At 36.9% G+C, this 26,215-nt stretch overlaps 1 long non-coding RNA gene across 1 annotated transcript in view; it reads right to left on the minus strand.

Annotated features, from left to right (window-relative positions):
- Positions 1–4,472: 4,472 nt before the first annotated feature.
- The window catches only part of LOC108493991, a 112,568-nt gene continuing 90,825 nt past the window's right edge, over positions 4,473–26,215 (minus strand). Inside the window, exons 3-6 of the long non-coding RNA XR_001873696.1 lie at positions 16,351–16,526; positions 9,703–9,786; positions 5,814–5,920; positions 4,473–4,745 (exon numbers count right to left, since the gene is read on the minus strand). This is a non-coding gene — a long non-coding RNA (uncharacterized LOC108493991). The remainder of the gene's footprint in view (positions 4,746–5,813; positions 5,921–9,702; positions 9,787–16,350; positions 16,527–26,215) is intronic.

Here is a 26,215-nt window from a genome sequence, read left to right on the forward strand (position 1 = left end):
TTCAGCCCATATCAATCCATAGATATTAGAAGAATATGAGAAAATGAAATAATTTCTTGCTTTAATAAGTTCAAAGAGAACTAGAGGGACACATCCCATTTTCAGACTACTAGAATAAGCTATTTTTCAGTACAGTAAAAGCTTTATATATTGGGGGTTTTGTCTGAAATCACAATTATTTTCAATGGAAAAATAAGTAATAGAAAGAATTATCATAATCTTATTAGCTAGAACCACCAAAAATGCTGTGATATGTTGACTGTGCATAGGAAAATGGTGTTCATTTTAAAAAAATAAATTTAGTCCCTTTTGATAAAAGAAAATCTTTGTTCTCTGTGACTACTTCTGGTGTGGTCCCATAAATTAATAGAGGAATATAATGTCTCTGCAACTCTCCTCAGCTTGAAAAAAATACAGAAAAAAAAATTGAGGCAAATCTGCTTTTACATGCAAGAGGAACAAACTTACCAAGGCGACTTTTGAGGTATGCAATGGTTTTTTTACATGCAAATTTAAAGTGTCATTCTGACTGTGCATCCTGGAATAAAGACAGGGCTCAAAACTGTCTTTTTTAACTGATCAGATCTTTGACGAAAACCTTTGAAAAATAAGAACTTATTTGACTCCTTCTTAAAGTGCTCATTAGCCTGGTTTAGAAATACCAGCAACTAATGACGTCTGGGGAAAATATGTGCCTGTAACTCTACAAAAACATCAGCTTTTGCTGCTCAGTGACATTTTCTGCTATGAATTTTTGTTATTACTGAGTGGCATGCAATATTCAGAAGTTCATTTGATTCCCATTTCAAAGGGCTCTTTTCAGACCCAGTTGCAGAATTCTCTTTGATTTGGCAGCTCAGTAACTGTTGAACTTTGACATTTGTACAGGCAGCATTTGTATGGAGGTAAAAATACCTTTTTTTCCCTTACAGAAAAGCCCGAAAAAACCCCCCATCTTAAATGTCTCTTGTATATCAAGATCAACTATGCAAAACATTAAACATCAAAATTTTAAAAACCTGTGGAAAATGAAACAGAAAAGGCATATGGCTAGAGTAGAACTAATCTCTTTTTCAAGTGTCCAGAAGAGGATCTTCTGAAGAAAATATCGCCAATGACTTGAATTAACTCTGGGGTTGTAATATTCAAAAAGTAGCAAATCATCCAAATACTCAAGTCTTGGTGTGTTAACACATTGAAAAAACAACAAGACTCTCTGCTTTCGTAAGGGCAGTGTATCAGATGGGAGGATGACTGATACAGGACTCAAAATGTGACCTTTCAGGTTTTACTCCCTTTGAATAATTTCCTCTTGTAATCAATATATACAAGATTATGTCACAAAGTCTGTGGACTATCAACAGTACAAAGGACAGAGAAGAGAGAAATCGGAAATTACAAATATGCAGCTGCAAGAGGAACCCAAAAGAGGCAAAAAGGTGAGAAAATGGTATCTGAAAAAGATGAAGGTACCTAAATACTCTTTTTGCAATTCAAACCAATAATTATATTCAATAAAAATATAATCATTGGCATGACACTTCAGGATCTGTGTTGATTGTAATGACTGGAATGAAATCTATCACTTTGCTAAAGTTCACTCAGCATGTACCAATAACAAACTCATTGTACAGTTCATTTTTAAATGAAATCATAAGAGCTGCTGTGCTCGACAGTCAACATCACCTATTGCATCAATGGTAACATCCACTCATTTTTCTTCGATTCAGATTTGTGTAAATATTTGAACTGCTCCATGCATTGTTTTTCTCTGAAATTCCTAAGCATTAGTGCTGAGGAATTTTTTAAATTGTGAATTTCCTGTCATTCTTATACCACATGGAACAAATCTTAGTACTGAGTCTACTGCTACTTTCCGTGGCTATTGGCAGTACCAGCAAATCAGTAGCCTTATCATTTTTTTACACCTTGTCCCTTTGTACATAACATTGTTCTCATTTTCTTGAGGCAGAAGTTGTGAATCAGCGACAAAGCCAACAAGTGTATAGTAGTGGACATACCTTGTGAGTTTTCATCAACATATTCATTTTCTCTCATATTTGAAAGTAATTTCATACTTGGAGAAGTAGCTATTAGATCTCAATGCTTCTTAATAGAAAAAATAAAGAGGATACTTATCAGCTATTGTGTACCTTTCATAAAGTGGAGATACATTTAGCAAATAATAGTCCTATGTAAACTATTTTTCAGTTTTCATCTTAAAAAGAACAATAGAAGACATAAAATGATTTTGCTCTGAAATCGAGAATGAAGAAATGTGTGGGGAGACCTGACCTTTCACATTCTTTTTTCACCAACCGCTAAGTGACTTCATCTATATAATCTCTCTTGTCATCAAATAGAGATTTCACTTTTTTTTTTCTGGAAGATATCATGGTCAGAAGGATGAGAGGATGAGGACAGTAAACTTATGGGTAGTCAGACCAAATGATCTTAACAGACTCTTGCCACTTAACAACTAATGACACCTAATTTAAATGTTTGTTTTTTTTTAATTAGCACATTAGCATTTGAATCAGGATCCACCCTTTACCTTCATCTTTTGAGCAACTAAATTTAAGGGACTGACATTTTGGTTAAGTTTTCTGCATGTGATATATTGTTTTTCAAACAAACAGAAAACAAAGTTGCTTCCCTCAAATTTTCTAAATATGTGCAACAACTCAACAAAAAACTTTATTCTCTAGCAGATGTAAGATATAATCTAAGGTATCTGAGGTATGAAAAATTATGCAAAGCAAGAAAAAGCAATTATGGTTCCCAATTTGCTAATCAAAAGCAAAATGCTCAGAGTGCATATATTTAACCATGCAGCTGTCTGTAAAGCACCTGCCTCAGGTACAGCAATTCACCAACTTTGAATCTTCAAAATCCAGAAAAACAAAACTTTAAAAACAAATCATTATATCATTCTAAAAATACTATGTTTTTAAGAAGTATTTTGGCACCAGTCTTCTTTCACTGTGTTTTTTTGAGCATTTATTTGAAGCAGGGCAAGATTTTTACTTTATCATTCATTTGAGAAGCTGGATTTTTAAAAAATCATGAAGGATGATGCTGATGTCTGAACTCTGGATACTGACATGTAAAGCCCCACATCTGAGGTAGCTATTATGCATTTTGCTAGAAGTTCTTTATGCAGTCAACAGAAAGAAACCGGCATTGTGAGTGTGCCAGACACTCAAACTACCCTCAACTCACAAAGCACATATTTTCCGCTCGATGCTGTCAAAGGGAAAATAATGGCAGCTCAAATGTAAGTATTTTAAAATAAATTAGATGAATCTCAGTTCATGCGCCACAATAGTGTTATCACTCACCTTTCAGTACTGTAAGAACTGTAAACCCTAGAGAAGGAGTCTAAGTTTCTTACTCTCTACATGGTTTTATTCTGCTTGGTTCTGTACCATTTCCATAAGCACAATATGCTTTTTTTTACAGTAAGTAGGAATATTTTTCCCCCATCATCTTTCTTCACATCAGTCCACTGCATTTTTTTTTGAGGTCTGTTAAAAACAGAAATTCAAGATAGAGTCACTCTGTCTCAAATTAAAACTGAAACAGAAATTCATAGAAACAACTAGTAAAAGATACACAATATTTGACAAACAGAAGGAATTAGACATTCATGCATTGTTGCAGAGCTGTAATGTAATGGGATTATTATGGAGCCATAGGAGAACTGTTCACAGGAATGGAGCACTGCAATGGATGGGCACAGACTTTCCAGGAAAGATGAAAGAGGGAGATAATGTGCTCTATGCAGATGACTCTCCACCATAGTCATCTGTAGTCAAGAGGAAAAAAGTTGGCTGAAAGGATAGGCTGAGTGTGTAAGGACGTCCAAAAAGAATGGACATGCCAGTGGATTGCTCCTACAGGAAACTCAGTCAGGAAGAGAAAGGGAAAAAATAAGCTTCTTTAAGGCACAGTTACAGACCTTGGTTCTCATGGAGGAATTTAACACCTCAGCATCATCTGGAAAGGCAATGAAGCATAATACCAATAATCCAAATTTCTAGGGTGTGTTGGGGACAATTTTTTGCTGCAGCTACTAGAGAGGCTGCTCTGCAGGATCTGCTACTCATAAATAAGCAAGCAGTCAATGATAGTCAATGTCAGTCTTGCCTGTAATGAGATAGTAAAGTTTAAAAACATAAAAGTAAGACAAGTAGCAAAATAAAGAGTCTGTTTTTGCAGATGTCAGACTTTGGCTTGTTCAGTTGTCTGCTTCAGAGGGATGTATTGTAGGGCAAGTGGGCCAGCAATAAAGTTTAAAAGCACATGAATAGTTCCTCTGATGTGCAAAAGAGTAAGCAGACATGGCTTGGCTAAATGAGAAACTCCTATCCAAGCTCAAATGTAAACAAAAACCAAAAAACAAAACAAAACCCCCAACCAAAACAAACAAAAAAACCCAACAAAACAAAAAAAAAAGGTCTCCAGATGGTGAAAATGGGAACAGGCTCCTTGAGAGGACCACAGAAGCATCACCCAGGCATGACACAACAAATGGAACACAGCCAGTCAAATGGAAGCTCAAGTTAAAACTAGTGAGGGGCATGAAAGAGAATAAGAGCTTCTATAAAGAAATCAGCACAAAAATTAAGATGATGTGTATCTGCTGCTGAATGAAGCAGGTATGGAAAAGGCTGGAAAAGTATCTCAGTCATTTCTAACAGGGTTTGTTCTCAGGTCTCCCAGGTCCCTGGTGATGGCAAAAACTGTGGAAGAGAAGTATTACCCATTGCAGAAAAGAATCAAGGACTCCTTAAGTAAACTTATCATACACAAGTCTGGAGATCCAGAGAGAATATATCTGAAAGTGCTGAGCTGCCATCAACTTTGAGACAATTGTGTATTCTCTGATAAATTGTGATGACTGTGGGCGGTTCACAATGACCAGAAATAGACAAAGGCTACACTCTAAGTTAAGAAGGATTATCAAGTCCAGCTTCCCAGTCCTGGGAAGACTATGGAGCAGATCATCATGGAAGCCACAGGCTTCCATACATATGAGCAAGAGAGGATTTCTGAATCCTCTTTCCTAAAGAACGTGACCATTTCTAAGGGCAACCAGAATTTTGAGCTTCATTCTCAACACAACCCTAGACTTGCAAGTTAACTAAACCACTTCTCAGTTGTTCAGTTGCCTTTTCTGCATGAGTATCAAATTATCCAGCACCCACTGGTGTTTTGAACTAACCTGACTAGCACTGATAATATGATCCAGCTCTTCAAGAAAGGATCTCAAAACACTCTCTACAGTGTCATTATCTGAAGGTATATGTCCTTCAGATACCTTTTGTCTATCACATTAAATAATGACCTTTATAGAGGAAGGAGCTCTGTAATTTGTGGACTTCAGTTGGTTTAGCACATCTCTTGCTGAAATGTCATATTTAAATTAGTATGCACACTGCAAGAGCAGCCTCAAATCATTTAAAAATTAATATTCAAAATAATTTCAAAGCTGATAGGAGCCGATACCCTCGGTTTATTATTCTCTAGTCCAGCAGAATGTACGTTGGCATTATAAAAACAGACCATTTTGAATTTGTGTGGGTCATTTCAGATCCAGGAGCTTTCCTAGGCACCCAACATTTTTACACTGGCTAGTTATTCAAGATCTGTCACTTGACTTTGAAGCACTACAGTCATCCACAAGCTTTTCCCCTTAGGCACTTGAGAAGGGTGGGTAGTCCTCGGAAATATCTGGTTCATGTCTGCTTTCACCATGAACAGGTTTAACATGTGTTTTGTCCTTTCTGACAAGACCTATGTTTATGTACCTGTGAGATGCAGTTCCACATCAGCTCCTCCTCTCCAAAAGAAAAGATTCTGCTTTTTCAGAACCAGCTGTTCATAGTCAGATGGTTTGAATCTTGATTGGTCCTGCCTAGAAAGAAACAGTACTGTAATCTCAATTTATTCCCTGCTTCCCAGGAGGACTGTACTGTCCAAGACCTGCTATTACTTCTTCCTTCATGGTGAAGAAATTGCTAATGACACCAATTATGTGACACAAATGTCGCCTCTACATTTTTCTTCCATTCCAGGTCAGCAAAATTGCAACTCGAAAACAAAGATATAGCAACTTGAAAAGAATTTAAGGAGGCTGTTGTTTGGTTATTTTTCTCCCCCAAATGGAAATGCTGCATAAAATTCAAGTCCAGATAATCAGACAGTGCCCAGCTCAGTGAATGAGCTGAGAAAGGGCATTCATGAGTGCTATGCTGTATTTTTCTGGTGGGAGTCTGCTCAGACAGTGCTGTGAAATGAAATTGCATTTTACCCATTGCATTCAGTACTAACAATTGCTAGACACAACAAAGTAAACTAGAAAGAGTGGCAGCTGTCAATTGATTCTGATTTATTTTCAATTATTTTAATTTGCATACATAATTAGTTTTATAATTCCCTTAATATGCATGAAAATTACATTTCTCTTTTCAACCATCCTTAAATAAAAGCTGAATCTTTTTTCTATTGAAAGCTACACTCCCTTATTTCTAGTGGATGAGAAGCAAATTTGGCTTTCATGACACACTCCTCCGCTTTCCTTGGCAATAAATGTGCTTGTTTAGTCACACAACCAAGAACCTGTATTTCATTTTTATAACATAGGTAGACAACTGTCCTAAATTTCTTGCTTTCCTAGTATGACTTTACCTTGTGCATATGAATTATTAGTCTTTGCAAACATATTTCATCTCCTAGCATTCTCCTCCCAAGTTTGAATGCTATTTGATCATCCTCTTTAGTCTAGCGTCAACTGAAATTTGTTGAGGAAAGATTAGTCAGTCGTTAAGAACCAACTGCAGAATAAACTATGAGTTATTTTGTACTGGGCCTTGTATATGTGTTGTTTACAGGGTGAAAAATTACCAATATAGCAAAATACAGACTATAATTAAATACATATAAACATATGCAGCAAGTCCAGAGGAGGGCCACCAAATTGATTAGAGGGATGAAGCACCTCTCCTGTGAGGAAAGGCTGAGAGAACTGGGATTGTTATGCCTGGAGAGAAGGCGGCTTCAGGGTAACCTAATTGTGGCCTTCCGGTACCTGAAGGGAGACCACAGGAAAGATGTAGAGGGACTATTTACATGTAGCAAAAGGAGAAGGGGAAATGGCTTCAAATTGAGAGAGAGTAGGTTTAGAAATTCTGAATAAATTCTTTACTGTGAGGGTGGTGAGATGCTAGAACAGGTTGCCCAGTGAAATTATGGATGCTCCATCCCAGGAAGTTTTCAAGCCAGGTTGGATGTAGTTCTGAGCAACTTGTTTTAGTGAAAGGTGTCCTTATCCATGGTAGGTGGAATGGAATGAGACGATCTTTCAGGTCCCTTCCAACTGAAACCATTCTATTGTGAAATAACAATGTGAGTTTAAAATTTGATTTAAGCTAATGCCCTTTATTCATAATATTCTTTATGAGACAGTGACAAGAAAGCACAAGAACCGGTAGGATGGTCAGATACACTCAGCAGCTATGTGTGTATACTCATCATATCATTTATTTATTGCCAGAAAGGGGTTTTCCCCTTTCCACTCATCCCAGGTTTTCAGTGCTGAATAAAAAGTTGTCCAACTATACCCTGTAATTTGACTTCAGTTGATGATTCATTTCATTGTTTTTTAAGGGGGAGATGACCTCCTGCTGAGAAAACAGGCAGACTAAACACATACATCACCCTTGGTTCTGAGTACATGACATCTGCTGTTAGGGATATGCACAATTTACTGGTCAGTGGTACTGGGGCCTGTTCCTTCATGCTCTGTATTTATTCACATTAAGAGGATCTCTTTGAGCCTTATCTAGACTAAGCAGTCCCAGATCTCTCAGCCTTTCCCCATATGAAAGATTCTTCAGTCCCTTAATCTTGTTAACAGCCCCTTTATGGACTGTCTCCAGCACATCCATCCCTTCCTTGCAGTGAAGAGCTCAGAAGTGAACACAGTACTTCAGGTGGGAAGTACTATAAGCTTAAAGAACAAATCTTCACGTTCTTTAATGTTGAAAAGTTGGACATTTCCACCCAGTGAAGGATATCCTGCACCTCATATTGCAATACTTACTTCCAATATCACTGCAAAACCAGAATTTCGAGACTTAACGTTCTTATACAAAAAATAATTTCACAAAAACATACTGATTGAGACTTAGAGCAATCAAAGGGAACACTGCCACTGACTTAGCTGGGAATGGGATACAGCTAACTGGGCAAATCAGGAGAGTAGAAAGAAAGGAGGAGAAGCAATCTGATTTATCACAACTTTATCATCAGTGGGTAGTTACAAGAAATCACACAGGTAAAAATTGGGAAGATCATTCCTAGTTCAGAGCTCGCCAGAAGGTTCTTCCCAACTATGCCGTCACTACCAGCTGTCCTCTCCACTGCTACAAACTATCTAGGAGCCTGTGGCCATATAATGAACCAAACGGATTCCACTGATTCAGGTATTGCCAGGTAGCAATAATGCTTATGTGGTAGCCATAATGCTTATTTAATTAGTAACATTGAATCAGGCTGAGTTTTAACTAATTTTACATCTGAGGATGGAAGAGAGATGCACCAGAGCATATCTGATTCCCCAAAGTCAAATGGTGAGGCTAAAGAGGCAAAGCACAGCAGGACTGAAGCTGCTGCTGTCAGAACTTGTTTACACTGTCTGGTCACAGCGTTCAGTTCACAATGCAAATCCATATAAGTAAATTAGAGCGGGTTTAGTTCACCCAAGCACATCTGTCATACCATCACATTTATGCTGCTCTTACGGTCCCTTTATGCAAGTACGAAATTTTTGGATGATTCTGTAAGTAATTCCTTAAAATATGAGACAGCCATTTTATTTGCTGGGTAGTTTTAAACACAATTACAATCGGCACGATTAGGGATTACAATTGTCTAGAGCTAGCCAAAAGCTCAGCCATATCCACAGAACAAAAAGCAGATCTAACAACTCCTTAACACCCTCCTCCCTTAGCTGTCTACATCACTATATCAAAATATGGCAAAACAAAAATTAAGACAAATTAAACACTCCACCATCCCCCTTTAATCCACTAATGTGTAAGCAATCCCTATCTTTAGATCGAGGAATTTTAGAATCCTTTTATACCTCTTTAAAAGCGATCTTTCTGCTTGTATAACTTCATGCACTGAAGAGGATGGTATTGAAAACCTCGCTTCCCTTGTCATTTATTCCAACCACAGTAAGAATGGTGATGAAATTTCAAATTCACTTCAGTGTTGTGTGCTTGAATATTCCCAGGAGACCTGATGTCTGAGCAGTTTTAAACATCATTTTTCTACAGGTGTTTTTCTGGGGAAGGAGTCCTATGAATTTAAAACAACTGTGCCCCCCACAAGCCCCCAGCAGCCACTCAGGTGTGCAGCTTTAAAGCAGCAACAGAAATAGAAGGACATTAAGCAGGCAGCTATCGGCCATTTGATGGTCACTAAGGTTTTGTCCATCCTTTACTTATAAAAATTACACATCTTTCTATGTGGGTTTCATAATTAGAAACTTTGAAGACCTTGTATAAGTCATTGCTATTTCTGTAGTCCAGTTGTCATAAAAATATACTTTCCTTTACATTCAACCTTTTGCACTATTCAACAATCCCAGAAAGTAACAGATTTCCATGTTAAAGAAACTGGTAAACTCACCACTCCAGAGGCTTGTAGCCTCAAGAGACCCATGTCCATGGTGAACTCCATTTTCATGCCCCATATTTAACACTTCACATGGTCCTGGAAAAACAGAAGCAAAAGAATGCATAAAGAGTATTCAGCTGCCTCAGTAGTTCTGGCAACAACAGAGAGACTACATTCTTGTTTTTAATCCCTGAGGCAAGTACATGGCTCCTATGAAACTATGAACACATAACTGAATTCCTGGTTTTGTATCTCTGTGTTGTGCAAAACGTAGGACAAGATCACAGGTATCATGCTTCACACTCAGTGACAACTCTGTTTCATCAAAGCTCTGGAAGAAAATTAAAGAATAAAACACTTCTGGTAAGATTTGTGAGCAACAGGAAATGGCTGGTTTGTTGGTAATGACCAGAAAAAAAATTGTTTCTTTTCATAGGGAAGCTATTTGAAATAAAGTCTGCCTAAGCACAGCTAAGTTATGCTATGACAGAAACAGAAAAAGAGGGAAAATATTTAAGAATGAGGACAGTCTTCCAGAAAACACCGTCTCTGGAGGTCTGAATGAACATGTAATTCAATGAATTTTCAGTGAGATGCTGTAGTGAAAAGAAGATGGGAGTGCTTAGATGCACGTGTAAGAATAGTAAGAAAAATAAGGTGATTTAATCTCACAGGCAGGGCATAATGAAGTTTATGTTCCCAAGAATCAAAACAGACACAACAACCCAGAAACACCTCTGCAGAGAAAAAATGTGCTTCAGACAAGAGACTCCAGTTCAGGAGAGAACAGAAATGGATGGCTAGAAGTGACAATTAGGCGATTTAAAATTAAGAATTAATAATGTTGAGTATTTGATGGGGCAAATCAGCATGAAGTGGTGATCCTGCTGCTATGGATACTTTCAGGTTGATTCTGATACACTTTTATGAACTTCTCATAGCAAATTTCTCAGAACTCTCACAAGCAAAAAATAATTGTTCCATGCGCTTATGTCAGCATTCTTTTATAGTCAGGATATACAAAACAATACAATAACCTTTATCCAGGCTGTGGAACAATCAGATGGTCCTGGGCTGTCTGATTAAATCCTGATCTATCAAGCAGAGATAGTGCCTGGTATTCATGAAGCACTTTGCACCTTGGCTGTTTTAAGCCTGGGAAAATACATCACCAAGTTAGTCATTAATTGTACATCGTGTTGGCTACAGAGGAAAATATTAAAACAATATATTGTGGGTTTTCACCCAGAAGAATTACATGTGACAAGGAATCCCTATACTGTATACACCTCTCCTTATAAAAATGAATTTTAGCCTTGATTCCACTTGTTTATTCCAAAGATTCAGTAATCATGCATTTTGATTGCTATAATTTACATACACTTAAGCACTAGCTAACTCTCCAGGAGCAAAATTGCACCAACTCATCTTGAAGAAAATTTTTTTTTCTAAATCACAGGTGTACTGGCATACAGAGTAATACCACAGAAAAGTACTCACTCCTCATCCACATTATGCAGCACAATATGAAATTTATTTCTTTTTTACCCCCAAATAAAACATAAAAACACTGTAAAAACAAATCAGAATTTACCAGGTTTATCCTTTATTCTCTTCCATTTCTTAAAAGCATCTTTCTTCTATTTATTCTACTACTTTTGGATACTTTCAGTTTTGCCATTTAGCAAACCAGCCTAATGTCACCAAGCCTGTAGCTGCTCCGTCAGTGGCATCAAATGGTAAAGCACCTTCACAAAAAGCTGCACTAAGATATTAGACAGGGTCAATACTTAATGAGGATGAAATGAGTAAATTTTAGTATCTAATAATTCTATTATTCACTGTAGGAAAATCAGGGACATGAGAGAACACAAAATGAAGGAGAATTTCAGCAGAATTGTTGCCTTTGTCTATTTTACAGGGATGGACAGATGAGAATACACTTAGGATATAAGAAAAGAACAGCAAAGAAAACTAGATCTAAAATTAGGTGCTGAAAAACACCCTGTTACAGACAGAAGTAATATAAGCCATAAAAGAGCCTTACAATATTTAGAAAGGAAAGAGCACTATCAGAGAAGACCAAGGTAACTAACACAATATATAGGAAATAGAAACCTGTGACAGGCATTTTTAGGAAGATGATTAAGCCAGTAAATTTAAAAATTTTAGAATAATTGAAAAAAGACATCTGAGAACCCAATAAAGGCATATCCTGGCTGACCACTACTGTAAAGGATGGTAGAAAGTTAAAGAAATTTATGTTACACTTGAAATGAACAAGCTAATGAGATCAATAAGGCTTGTAATAATATTTGTAAATAAAAAGGGAGAGTTTTTTAGTAAAAATTTCAAAACGCAAGTAAAACTTCTCTCCACTTCTCAACCTGAGTGGTGAACCAACAAATATCCACTTGATCTGTGTAGATGCAGGTCACTTGGACAGCAGGCCTGTTGAGCAGTATTGAGGTACAATTCAGTACTAAGGAAAAGGCAACTGGACAAGGAGTATCAACTGCAAGACAGGAGATGAACCACAAAGAAATGTGGAATACTTGAGTGAGGAAATCTTAAGTGCCTACGTGATACATTCATTCCTTCAGAATTTCATGACCTTAGGGAAGAGAACACTTTTCAACTACTATCCAAATAACAAACAGCATAATATCCATAGCAAAAGAAATAATTGGATTATCACAGTAATGAGCTTCCATAGACTAAAATGTTTGTAAAGTTAGGGTGTGCTATTAACTACTGACCATGTAAAGGGGCTTTTTGAAGGAGATTAGGCACTGCAATTCAACAAAATTTCAAAGGATCTAGAAAGAAGTCAGCTTGGGAAAAAAGAGTGGACATTTTAAGATAGTTTGTGGCTGCAAGACCTGGAGCTTTGTAATGGAAACACCCTCCCCTAAATTCCAAGCAGAGACTAGCCAAGGAAGGATCAAATGCCTTTTGTACAGGACGCCTGCGGAAAGATCCCAGAAGACATCAGGGTGATGTGAGAAACAGGACATCTCTCTAAAATGACCTCAGCCACCCAAGTCATGCAGCTCCCTATCCAACAAGGACCTGTGAATGGAACTCTTCCAAGAAGAAGCCAGTCAAGAGGGGATTATGGCTACAGTGGGAATTCTCTCATCTTACACAGCTGTTGCACTTCACATGAATCAGTCTTTGCCTTTACAATAAAACCCTAGTGAACTAAACTTGCCCTAAAGCTGTTATTGAAAAGAACTATTTTTAGGGTTCAGATCACACTAAAAGTCATGTAGGATTTCTTTGGAGAGGATTTTTACCTTATATTTAATTATTACTACCCCTGATGCACAAATGCATTAGACAAAATAAAAATAAAAATCTGAAAGATAGGTCAAGGCATAGAATTCCTGCACCTGAAAGCTGAATTCAGGAAGATGCTCAATCTTTTAATTCTTGGTTAGTCTCTTCACTAAACTGAGCATACATATTTCTCAACTGTGCTTGATTTTGTTTGAATATTTGTGAGTCTTGTGGACATCACACTTGTCAGCCTCTCAGCATCAACAACATCAGAAAAAAGACACAACATAGAAACTGATTGAGGAGTTTCTTATAAAAAACATGCTTTCAACACAGTTTTTTATCTTGTGCCCTAATTTTCAGGAAGAAAATTCCTAATTTTGGAAGAACAGTCTTCATTGTCTTAAAGTGAAATTGTTACCAAAAGTCTGCAAGTGAAGTGAGAAACTCTAAAGAGAAGAAATGCACAAGTCCTTCAAAGTTCACAGGAAAACAGAACAACTCTTTTGTTTTATTTACTTTGCCTTTTTGCTGAAAGGAGGGAGAATACTTTTAAAAAAAAGAGGTTGCCTCATCTTCATTAGTCTACTAACAATTCTATGTTAATATAACACAAAAAATATTTGCAATTTATGCATTCATGAAAATGGTAATTACTGCTTTTTTGAGCATAAATTTATTTAAACTGTTCTGTTTCCTAACCTAGAAAGTCAGGTTCCTAGACCAACACTTCCAAGAACAATGCTATTGAAGCAACCAAAGACTTCTTATTTTTTGACCTGTTTTTTCAATTTTACCCACACCTACAGAATCCAGCACTCAAAATGCAACTAAGCAAAGAAGAAAAATCAGAAATGAAAATATATTCTGGAAGATATAACACAAACCTTTAAATATTTGCATAAGGAATTATATATACAAGCTGTCCCTGGAGGGTATAGGCTGTGAATTCAGAAATTACTTTCAATGTCTTCTACATTCTGTAGGCTATTAGAATTCACATAAACCAGCAGTTTTGCTAGGCTTGAAAACTTTACATTAATGTTGCTTCATTTTTTATGTGTTGTGTGAACAGCAGCAGAGAAAACAGTATTGAATAAACATTAAACAACTGGGAAAGATCATTTATAGACTGTGTGTTTTCAAACAAGGCTTTACTATTTCTCTTTTGAATATGTCATGTTCTTACTTCAGGTTTAAGAGCTAACAACAGGCTTAATCAAAACCTTCAATAATTTAACATTATTAGTGACAACAAGCTATAAGAAAAATGAATTAAATATAAAATTAGATTATGCAAAGAATAAAAATAAACCAAAATTACAATTCATTTCTCTTTCAGGTGTTCTTAGAACGATCTAAAAATGCTCCACTGTCACCACTCAGCATTTATGGAGTTGGTATGTTTAAAGTGATTAAGAAAAATTTTCAACTTCTCAGCAACCTTGTTTCCCAGGAACTAAAACCACTTCTTTTTACCTTTGACTAGTTTGACTATTCAACAACCATAGGTAATAATATTCATTATTAAAAATAAAAATAATCAAGATCAAACTTCACAAAGAATCTGTAAGATCTAACATCAATTGTGGCAAGAGTTTATCTGAATAGACACTGATCAGACTGTCATTTGCCACAAGCATGAACTGTAACAGAATCCAAATATATAAAATTCACATTGAAAAACTATTCGGAAAGTCCACGATAAAACTGAAATCCATGAATTTCATTCAAATAAATTGTTTATGATTTTCCTCCCCCCTGAATGTACATCAGTTTTAGACATAAACTTATTTCTGATGGATATTTTGATGTTCACAACATCACTAAAGAGCCAAACTAAACACATGCACAAGTGGTCTTATTCTTTTATGTATTAAATCAGATTGGCAATACACGTATTAAGCTGAAAATCTGAGTATCAAGTTCAGCTCCCTCTCCTCTTTTCCTTAAAGACAAAAAAGAAATTGCTTGATACCTTTAAATGTATGGACTGGAAACATGCATAGAGCAAATTCTAAGGTTTAGAGGATCCAGAAAGTTTAGAATAAAAAGATCTGGGCAGCCATGGAAGACAAAGGAAAAATAATTTTTTTTTTTTAAAAAGTGAAAAAAGTATACAACATCCTAAAGGGCAAAATGTATCGAAAGCTAACAAACAGTTTTAGGGCAAAATTCCACTTCTCAGTAAAGGAAATGCAATGTTCAATCACATTTGAACTCTCTCATATGAGGGTGGAGGCCCATCACTTTTTGTTCTGATCCCCTACACCAAGTCTTCTGAAAGCAGACCTGGTTTATAGTCCAGTATGCTGATCAAGAGGTGGTTCCTCCAAGTGGGCTTGGATCTGTAGGTCAGCCTCTGCAAAAATCTGCACTCCTACCATCATCCCCCCTCTCCTCATTAACTGACTTCATACCTCATTCTCTGTTATATCCCTATTTTTGGACCTTCCTTTTTGGCTTCCTGTACCACCATGTCTCACGTAACAAATAAACCACCTGCCAGTTTTTCCAATTTTTCTATGTATGTACCTAAATCTAGTGTTTCTTATGTCATTACCTGTCAATCACAGGTAATGTGATGCTACTGATACAGAGTAAATACAGGTATAATTACTTGCCCAGCACAGCAAGGGGCCAGCTGCTCCCCAAGCAATGGAAAAGCTGGGAGCCAAGGGGAATCCCTGGGCTGCCAGAGCATGGGCCTTTCTGCCTAAGGCACATCCTACATGGCAGGGAGAGGCAAGGGCAGATTGGGTGAAGGGGACCCAGCCTCGAGTCCAGATCGCCAAGAGAGTCTGTGATGAGGCAGGTTTGACACCAGACTGGGAAGACAGGATCAGACCAGGGTTCAGACATTCTGGTGACTGCCGGGCAGGTCAACAGCACCAGGGCAGAGCCAATGTCAAGCTGGGAAGAGACTCCACTGTTCAGAACAACAAAGTTCCCAGTCAGGCTGCAGGCACCACTGTCATGGGGCTGCAGACAGATCAACTTCCAGTGTCAGTGGGCCAATGGCCCCAGGATGAGCTGATGTGGGGCTTCAGGGCCCACAGGAGAGAGCTCAGGGTAAGGAATCCCCTTTAGGACCCTCAGGGCTCTCACAGTTACCCAGGCATTGTTTGCCTTTGCAGGTCCCACTCCCCAGATGGTCCCAAAACCATCTGGGTTGCAGTGGATCTGTTATTCTTTGCCTCACATGCTCCCCAGGACAAATCATCCTATTTAGCCTTGGTATGCATACTTAGGCCCAATTCAGTTTTCTTACCTTATACACAGAGCACCTGTAGACCTCAGCAATGTGGTTTTCACATGCTATTGTGCTCACAGACCATCCTGTTTTCTGTGGTAGCTGCTTGATTAGGGATCACTGACCTTGGAACACTCCTTGGGCAGCATTCTGGTTCCTTCCAAGGATCTTAGCTGATGCCTAGTACTCCATAAGGACCTTCTGGCTCACAAAGTCAAAACAGCTTTCAGAAGGTGACCCGCTGGTTATCTGCCACTTAAAAGTCATAACTGATTTTTGCTTGAATTTTTTCCTTTAATATCTGTATGTGAAAATCACAAAAACAACATTAAGCATTTAAGAACTGAAATACAAGCACTCCAAAAACTCGTGTTAACTCAAATTTTACTTCCATAAAATGCAAATCACTCTAAAACAAGTACAAAGCATATTAAAAGTCAAAATGCAACATTTGCAACAGATGGAAAATGATCTTTATATATTTTCTCTAAGTAACAGTTCTCTTGCCTTTTTTCAGCCTAATGCAGCCTTCAGAACACTGCAGGGCTTTAGAATCTATTAGTATTTCCAGATTTTTCCTCGAGAAAATGAACAGTCTTTCATTAACTGAAAAGACTAAACTACGCATCCAGTCAATGATTAATTATTTGGCAACGACCAATTAATAAGAAATCAGCTCAATGGCATTAATTGACATTGGCAATTCCCCGCTTCTGTAACAATGTTAAACATAAATTTAATTAAAAAATAAAATTTGGATTTGTTTTCAAATGAATCCTCCATATTCTCATTAGACCCATCAATAGATACATCTAATCACACCATACTCTGGTGTGATGCATACTCATAGTTGCACTGGTGGAATGCCAGACCTGCAGAAGAGATTAGAAAAACGTTCAAAGACGCACTAGATAATCTTTTTATTTAACAGTGGAAGCATTAACTATTTCTTTCAGATAATATCTATCTAGTCCAGGCGACATGCCTCTGTGTTTCACACTGGTTCATGTAACTAGATTGGAAAGCTGTGCCCTTTGCTCCCTTGTTCCAACTTCCGTTTCAACTAATACAGGGTCACGACGCCTATTAAGCGTATGGGAGATTCTCTCGAGCATCTGAAATTATGCAGTGACCCCCCATGACATTCAGCTAATCAACACTGCACTTTAATTTCTGTGTAATCTTCATTAATTAAAGAGGTCAGTTTTTCCACTGAAGGACCAAGGTGCAGTTTCTTGTTTCTTCAAGAACAGATTCAACAAGAGAGAACAGTGACAACACAAACTTCCATATGCAAATGCTACAAACCCAAAAGAAAAAAAAAAAAAAAAAAAACCAAACTTTCCTAGTTTTTAGCTGACAGAGAAAAAAAGATTTAATCTTACAAAGTATACTTTATTAGTGTTTTATGTGATTAGTATCAAGTTCATGCTTTTTTTAATTATATTTTTTATCTTTAGCAGTATCAGTATAGTTAAAACAACAGAAGTCAGGGCAATATCTTCCTGCTTTGTACCTTTCTGTACAAATGACTTGAATAAATGCTATGCATATCCCACCTAAACCCAGGAGACAAGAAACTGATAAGAAATACCCAAGAAGTAGAAGAAAAGGAAAGACTGTTTCTGAGGAGTGGTGTTAGAACCGCTTTCTTAAAAACCTTGAAGATCTATAACTGCCATCCTACCAAAATTTTTCCAGGTGATAACTCACTTCTCTGTGTGGCCTCCTAATATTTTGCCAAGGAAAAATCTCATAAAAAACAGAGACTTAAGAAACCAGGGATTCTGGAAGAAGCAGCTGGAGAAAGCACTGCTTAAAAACCCTTCTGCAGACATTATTACTGAATACCGTGTATGTAATTCCAATCTGTCAAACCCCGATGAATAGAATAAATTTACCCAAAAGTCCCAAATAAATTTCTCCTGATGGTGCAGTCAAGAAATACTGTTCAGTTTGATGCATAACACCACACACAACTCACAGCTGCCACAATGGGTAGAGATTTGCAATGTACTTGTGGGAATGTTAACACCGGAGGAATGTGAAGGTGCTCCCATCATGCAATACATGCTCTGCAGCTCAGTGTATTGAAAACCACTATGTATATAGTTTCTATTTAGAATCATAGAATCATTTAGGTTAGAAAAGACCTCTAAGATCATTGAGTCCAACCATTTACCCAGAACTGCAAAGCTTAATGTCTTATTCCAATGATTTCTTGGTCACAATCACAGAATGTTTTCAGCCACAGAAAATATTCAACCAGAGAGCTTCGACATATTTCTTAAAAAAAAAAAAAAAAAAAAAAAAGACATCTTTACTTAGAGAGACCTTATTACTAAGCACTTTTTCTTTCACTGCCTTTTCTCATCCTGGCTGTCTGTCATCTTCTCCCCCTCCTATATTTTCTTCTTCCTTTTAAAGTCATTTGGTTTTCCCTTCCCTCCCTCCTTTCTTCTCTAGCTTTTCATGGCTTTTGTTATCTTGTTCCCATTCTCCTTTTATATTTTTTCATACTGGACTTCTCTTCCAATAGCTGCATTAGAATGTGAGAGATACTCTGTGCTCTTCCTACAAGTGAAGCTACAAAACAAAACAAAGCAAAACAAAATCAAGTTGGTTTTTGAAATACTAGAAGTTCTTTTGACTTAGGTCATACCCAATGACTATCAGACCAGGGGGTGGTATCAGATAAACAAAACTTAAAAAAAGAAGCAATATAATTAATTTACAAATCTGTATAACAGGACATTTTCTCACTGTTAGGAACACACTGCCTGGGTGTTTACTGGACATTTGGTTAACAATTCTTAGTGCTATTCCTTTACCCCCCCTTAGGACACTGTACTAGGGATGTAGCCAGTTCTACCTCAGCAATTCTACTTCTCCTTCACAGAATAGTTAGCTAAAAAAATAAAACTCAATTTATACTTTCAGCCTCTTGTGCCCTGGTACAGGGGAAAATGTGTTTGGTGCAGGGAACTGTGCATATAGCTGAGGAGGTAGAGAGAAATATTAATTTGCTACCTAAAAGAGACTTTGTTTTCACTATCAAAACCAAGATTCACATATGAGCTATACAATTTATAATAATACTCCCACCAGAGTCAACATGCTCAAAGCAAAGCAATTGTTTTTCATTACTGTAGATGCAGCTGTGAAATGAGGCCAAGACACAGAGGAAGGGGTGAGAAAAGAGCATCTTCTGAAGATGCTTTCTCAGATTCTCCCTATATTCCTTCAGGATGCTCCTTAACTGCTGTTAGAGAGTGCACAGAGACACCAGCATTGTCACGTGATCTCGACTCCCCTCATTGTGATTTCAGCCCTTCCAAAGCCTATAAAAATGGAGAGGAGAGAAGAGGACAAGACATTATTATGCCTTTTTCTTCACTGGGACAGTCTGGATAATGAACCTGCTCAAGTACCTGCTATGTGAAACAAGCATGTAAAAACCTTACTTCAAAGAGCTGCGGCGTTTCAGCTGTCTGCTTTTTACTGAGCTTCAACAATCTGATACATTTGCTTATAATTTATTATAATTTACTATATTTCCATTTCACAATAGTTATTTAGTAGTCTACTGAATACAAACTGACAAGGAGAGATTAGAGGGAGGTTCATTGGTAAACCGGAAAGTACATGCATGAAGATGTTAAAATCAGCATGGACTGCACAATCAAGAGAGACACAGGCTGATTGGCAGGCACAAAGAAATGAAGCATTTTTTATAATTTCTTATTAGGATACCACTTCAAATCTTGTTAATTGGAAGCTAAAAATGTACAAAAAATAAACTGCAGAGGCACAACCTGGGAAGTGACACATTAAACACTAGCAACCCACAATGACCATACTTCTTTTCATTGAGTCAAAAAGTAGAGGAATCTGCTGATTACATGAATTATTAAATCTTTGTTTCCAAAGATTTATCCCTCCAAATTTTCTAGTATTCAAAAAATTTAAAAAAAATTGTTTAGAATTAAATAATATAATCAGTGTCCTTGGTTCTTTAATTGTCTTTTATATGTTAGGTTATGTGTCTTTTATGTTTGTCTTTTATGTGTCTTTAATTTGGCTCTTCAATTGTCTTTTATGTGTTAGGTAGAACTTCATGTAGTAAGTTGAACTTTGAGTAAACTTCAAAACTGAAGCTGGACATGGAAATTTAAAAGCTCCTTGGAATTCCAAAGCTCTATAATTATGTATTTTGTTTATTCAAACACTACACTATTTTTAATGAACTGAGTAGATTTCAGATTTTAAAGCCAAGATGTATGTTCCCTGTACCATCGACATTTCATTTGCAGAATTATTGCTATTTATATGCCAATTTTCTATTTTTATGTGTAGCTACTTCTATCTCACATGTTGAAAAATAAGCCTAAACAGGTGTATTAATGTGTGGAATCATATTTGATAGGTCAAAAATAACAGAAGTAAAATACAGAAAAAGTCACCACATCTTACACTTCAAATGAATAGTTCAGGCAAACTGCACCCGTAATTGAACAAGAGAACCTCACAACAGTCATCCCAAAACTCCAGGCAGCTAGAGGCTGTAGATGATCACAGAAGAGTTGCTAGAACAGGGACTCTGAAACCCTGCAGAGTCTGGTTCATGTCTCTTCTGTAGCCATTCCCACTAGTCTAAGCTGCAGAGAACATTCCATATGCACTTGACATCATGACATTTCTAAATCCTCTCCTAAATATTTGGGCAATTTCACACAAAGTATCTTCGTGAATTGATAACACAGAAAAGCATCTAATTAGGAAAAATGTGTACTCCATAAGCCAAATTGAACTGACCTAGGAGGGCAGAACAAAACTTTGTTCCCAGTAGATTTTATTAAAATAATTTCATCCTTTTTGTGTGCTTTGATCAGCAATATGATACAAATAGTTATTAAATTATCATCAGTCACTGCATACATTTTACAAGCAATGGTAGAGCAGAATTGTAATTACAAAGTAAGCATTTCAGACCATCTGCAAAGTTATGCAGATGGATTTTTTACAGTAATACGGAAAATATACTTATTTATACTTAGCTATTTTTAAGTACTCAAAAAGGAAAGGCACTCCATTAATGCTTACCACCATGAATGCTGACCCAAAAGGATTCATAAATATTAAGTTTTGCTTCTGGCACTTGAACAACCACACTGATTCCAAATATCATGTCCTAATCCACTAGCTCCCCTGTTTCTGATCCTGTAAAATGCTCTGTAGGCTTAACTACCTTTAACATTTCACAGCTGACTTCTTGAAAATTAATGGGAAGAGCAGAGTAAAGTAGGATGGGAGCTAACATCAACAAAAGAATATTTAATATGTAAATCAGAGCCAAGTGACAGTGCTCCATTTTCAAATATTTTGAGCCCTCACTATTTACATATCATAAAAGTGATTTACTATATATTTTAAATACATGCTATCTTTAATAAGCTATACTTATGTCAGTACTTATGGCACCTTTATACAAACAAGATCACATTTACCTTTACCCATTTCAGAATGAGAAATGAAGATTACCAGTTATACAAACTCATAAACTGGGATCAGAGCAGTTTCTCTGTGAAACTGCTATAAATAAGACCATCGGGACCAATATTTCTCTGGTTTCCTCCGAAAAGCAGAACAGTACAGGAAGAAATATAATATTTTTTTATATAAACATTCATGGCAGTTGTTTTCTTTTTTTCCTGACAGACATTGGAAACACCTATTAGATATATTTGTAAAGACACAAAGAATAGAGACATATTGCCATTTAAAACAACTATTAACATTCTTGCACTGACACAGCAACAAGGCACCTCATTATGTCAGCACTGCCCGTATTTGAAGGGAATTTGACAGGAGTGGTTACTCCAGCTCATCATGCTCAGCAAAAGATGGAAGATCTGTTGTGACATAGGATGTGCTAATGTAGGAGTACAGATTCAGGAAAGACGTGCACTATAATGATTTAGAGCAAGGCTTATCATTGTTTGCCACTTGGAATAACAAAAGAACATTTTGAGAAAAGCTACATGTTCTGACATCCCCATTTATGGTAAGCACTGCTTTAAGTCAGGAGTGTTCAAAAGAGATTCTGAGGTATTATTTGTACTTAAAGGTATTATTTAACTTAAAGCAGTATTCAAAACACAGGTTCTGGCCTACAGCACTCTGGGGTTTGACTGACAGGAAGGCTACCTTAAAATATGCAACTCTTAGCCCAGATCAGTGCAAGGATAAGAGAACTCGTTGTACCAGATTTAATATTATGGTGCTGGCCTGTGTCAGGACCTTTCCTTCCTCAGAAATTCTCATACAATGCCAGACTGTAGCTTTACACTCCTAAAAACAGGATGAAGGGGAACACACACGAGCTGTACCTCAGCACCACAACTGCCGCTTGCTACATTACCCCAGTTTGTGAAGCAGATAAAGCTTTTACTGCACACAGGCTCCAGTCACTGAACCAAGAAAAGCCAAAGCCTCCTTCCATTTCTTTCACTTTTGGAGAAAAAACATCAGTAAAACAGTTTGTGTTCTCATTCCTCCATGCCAGAAAGGAATTCAGTACACTACACAACAAGCACCCTTCAGTGATAAGATCGCCTTTCTCTGGTGGAACCATGCCTGATTTATTTTGGAATTTTTACACCAATCTACTGATGAGCTCCTCTTATTTCAATGCTCTTTTTCAAGTAGGTTATTTCAGATGTCTCCTCCAAAAGCAATTTATTCTACCTTTTCATCTCCAGTAAGAAAAAATCACGTGGTTACCATGATTTTGTACTTCTTACTAAACATACATTTCTGGGGTTCAGCTGTAACACCAGTGACAGTATCACAGCTTTGTGCAGGTTAAGATCAAGAATCTCCTTGTGAGAAAGAAACTGAAAATATACCACACTGCTGTTGTCCCACTCATCATCTGAAACTGTAGTAAGTCATTTTATGTCATCATTCAGATCACTAATTAACGTAACACAAAACAGAACAAAGGAAAATTCATCACAGAACTCCACTTGATAACTCTTTCAGACAGTGAGTACTCCAAATTAATGTTGTATGTAGTATTTTTCTCGTGTGCCATGAGTTTTAGATAGAGTATTCACGCTGAACTCTACATATATACTGGGGGGTGGGAGGCTGTTGGTTTGTTTTTAAAGCATTTATATGACCTGAAACATGATGTCCTTCAAAAAATTCTAGTTTTTTTGCTTATCTCACTATGTTCTAGGACTACAGCTCAATTTTGTGATTGTTTCCTATTGTACTTTACCGGATATTTTAGAGAAGGATTTATAACACCCTATTTCTTTCCTTTCTTCTCTGTATAGAAAAGACAAAATATTTTTGTTCCTTCTGCCATTTGGTATCTTGTCTTTTGCAAAGTCTTGAATACAACTGCCAACACCTTTTAGACTTCACAAGTTTGTTAAATGTTTTGGAATGATGTTCAACAGGTTCATCTCACTTAAAAGCTAACTCACCTAAGGGTTTTCTAAATACCTTTTCCTTCATTAAGGATGGCAGAGGCTTGCTGCCAGCATTTGTTCCATTAGACACCAGTAACATCACTGCTGAAGACCAGAGAAGAACAGCATTAAGCACATCAGCCTTCCCCCTCCTATTACCCAGGAGCAGAAGTACCCATGGCAGTACCTTATACTTGGTGATTAATCATCTTACTGCTAATGTGCTTTTGGAGTAAACGTGTTGTTTACTTGAGTTGGGTTCTTACTTCCATTCTATGATTTGATCTTCCAAACGAAATTACAGATATCAGCAAAGGAGAAGAAAGGGATGGTTTACTGTTCCTCATTTACCTTTCTCTCTTGATTACTCTCTTTTTTGTGTAAACAGTGAATGAAATTTTAGCAGTGAGATTCCCAACTTTTGGATGGATCCACTCTCCTGCAGACAACTGTTTTTATACCTTTGCACTGCTGATATACATAAACATTTGGTAATAATTTGAAGAGAACAATAACACTGTGCAACAGAAGAGCCAGATCCCACATGGGCTAACATATCTCAAGTAATACTGAACACTGTACTTGGTCAGAGAGAACACTGATGAAGCAAATTTCTGAAGATACAAGTTTAAATTAGCTTTTTGTTGAAAAGAGAGGATTAGCTCTGAGTTTATATTATCAGTCGCCCCCAGTGTCACTTCGGAAACCCATTCTTTTATAGCATGCTGCTGCTTCAGGCACAACAGTCTCTAACAAATTATCACAATTCCCTGAACCCATTATTTATCATGGATAAATCTTAGCACTGAGACTTAAGTCTTTAGTGTCAAACTGACACTCTCAGCCTTTCCTCACAGGCAAGATGCTTCATCCCTCTAATCATCTTGGTGGCCTCCTCTGGACTCACTCCAACAGGTCCCTGTCGTTCCTGTGCTGGGGACCCCAGAGCTGGATGTTGTACTTCTTGGAGTTCAGCAGACATGATAAGAGCTTTGTATTTATTAGTGCTGACTACAGCTAGAGGATACTGCATTCATGGTAACACTGCCTGCAGTTTGAGCTACTGAACTTGCTAGAAAGTCTGCAGCCTTTGGCCTTTAATGCAGTTCCCATGTGATACTTTACACTTCAGCTTTATGCAAGGGAAATATCTATCAGGAGCCCTCTGTATACAGTAACTGCTCTTACACATTAAAAACCAGGTTCTACTAAAAACAAAACAATCAAAAATTTTACATACCTACTGCTTAATCAATATATCAGCATCAGAGAATGCTGATGCTGTAAACAAACCATTTGCAATTTTATTAAGTGACAAGTGCCTTTGACTACATGTTGTAAGATAAATGGTTTTGTCCATTTTACTTTTAAGTATTTGCTTAAATTACTTAAGGGAGGGCTTCTCTTCAAACATTTTTACAAGAGTGGAATTATATACAAGGTTTTTTTGTAGATTAATAAAGGTGAAGTATAACTTCATGAAAAATAAAATTTATCGTGTGCATGACAACAGCTACCCTTCAAGCTTTTAGTATTCTAATATATCACCCATAAAAACCACCTTGCTGTACAATGCAATGTAACCATTAATGTTCACAGAAATTATGCAGTGCAGGTTTAATACTTTATATCTTGGGAATTTTACAATATGATCATAAATGGAATTTGGAACATACAGATTATTCTGAACTTCAAGATTGCTTTGTGGTTTCTTTAAATATTGTCACCCAAGTACTCAATTTAAAATAAATTAAGCTGTAAAACTACACAGAAGAATAGTGCAGTTTTGAATATCAGCAAATAAAAGTTGACTGTGTTCTATTAAAAAAACAATTGAACTCCTTGCTGTTGGATATGTTCTTATTCAATAACTTCATAATAAATCATCCTCTGCTAAACGCGCTTGGCAAAAGGCATTACTTTGTTCTAGCAGCTGTCCTTTTCATCCTTTTGAATCATAAGAACTTCTGAACACAATTATTTCTACAAACTCTAATAGGGCAAGCATATTATATGGGTAAAATCTCTTCTGGAACAGACTAGTGGAAAAAGAAGATGACTCAGAGGGATGATATTTAATTAGTATTATCTATGGTAAAAAGCCACTCTGGGACTAAGGTAGCCATAACAAAGAAAATAGACCCTCAATCTTAACAGGAATTCACGGTTTAGCTTTAAATACTGAGGTATCACTGAAAGTTTCAGCAAATGCAAAGGAAGTGCTGCAGATATATCCTGAGATGTCAGTATAATTCATGGGTTTAAATACAATGATTTAATTAATCCACTACTGCATAGTAAAGTGATGATTTCTTTAAAAATTACTTTTATAGTAAAAATTTGTGATTAAAATCTTCCTGTACAGTAGGTTATATCTACAAACTAAGGCAAATGTCATTACTTAGATACTAGGTAAGCACAGGTTTATTTACAGATGTACTGGAAAAGGAATGGCTGGAACAGCTATCCTGTCAAATACATTTTTAGCATCGATATATAAACTAGAGCA

Source organism: Lepidothrix coronata, unplaced genomic scaffold, assembly GCF_001604755.1.
Source record: "Lepidothrix coronata isolate B3197 unplaced genomic scaffold, Lepidothrix_coronata-1.0 Scaffold21, whole genome shotgun sequence".
Classification (NCBI taxonomy): domain Eukaryota; kingdom Metazoa; phylum Chordata; class Aves; order Passeriformes; family Pipridae; genus Lepidothrix; species Lepidothrix coronata.